The sequence below is a fragment of the Triticum dicoccoides genome, chromosome 4B, assembly GCF_002162155.2.
Source record: "Triticum dicoccoides isolate Atlit2015 ecotype Zavitan chromosome 4B, WEW_v2.0, whole genome shotgun sequence".
In the NCBI taxonomy this organism is placed as follows: domain Eukaryota; kingdom Viridiplantae; phylum Streptophyta; class Magnoliopsida; order Poales; family Poaceae; genus Triticum; species Triticum dicoccoides.
In genome coordinates, this window is record NC_041387.1 from 677242025 (window position 1) to 677243172 (window position 1148).

Here is a 1148-nt window from a genome sequence, read left to right on the forward strand (position 1 = left end):
GCGCCAGTTGTCTGATGGGCCGACGGATCTGCTATGTACGTATACATATAGCTCGTATGCATCACATACGAAGGTGTCTATACGTTATGGTCAAATGACCATACTATCCTTATACGGTTTGTGGAGGGAGGGTATACCGAAAATTGGCTCAGTGATGTACACTTGATAACCGAACATAAGTACGTACTCGTAGTAGCTACTCCCTCCGTTTGGAATTACTTGTCGCGAAAATGGATGTATCTAGACGTATTTTAGTTCTAGATACATTTATTTCCGAGACAAGTAATTCCGAACGGAGAAAGTAGCTAGCAATGATTCGGTCGTACCACATGCTCGCTTACCGGCCGCCATGCATGGTTCTTCTCCGATGGACAGAAGTTCAAATATGACTTGGTGTCTCACACTCAAATTAGTTTCTTAAACGCATCCATGAAAAGATTCTCTCGCACAAATGACTAGCACAACAGCTGATCGATGTTAGGTATGAGCAAACAAGTACTCTCTCCGTTTCAAAATAGATAACCCAATTTTATACTAACTGATCATCTATTTTGAAACGGAGGGAGTATATTATAGTAACATAAACTCACATTTAGTTCAAGTTGTGCAATGCGAAAAGGACACACCACCATTTAAGAAATAATAATAGACCACTAGCAGAACAGTTGGTCTATACTTTGCTCTAATGTGCCATGTTGCGTAAAAAAGAAGAACCCATTAAAATATTCTGACCGCTCGACATTACGGTGAATTTTCATTTGCTGAAGTTCGTCTTCAGTTAGTTCTATTATTGAAGTCTTTGTTGGGATCAGACATGCACCCGCGACAACCTGTCATTAGCATGCGCTTCCTTTGAACCAGGCCACTAAGCAAGTTATTAACACGTGTGCATACATTTTCACTTTGACCTTGTTCACTTATTTAAATTCAAAACAATTTGATTTTTTCAGACAGTATTTCATTGTTTCGCGAATTTCCAAAAATCTCGTTTGAAAAAAAAAACCTGCGACAGTACATCAGCCACCCACGACGTGCTGCTGCGATGGAACTAGCTAGGCGCCCGCCTATATAAGCATGAGGTCCGGTGCATGTATTCCAGACAAGGATACAACCTGAGCTAATCAAGATGGCTTCCTCCACGCCTTACC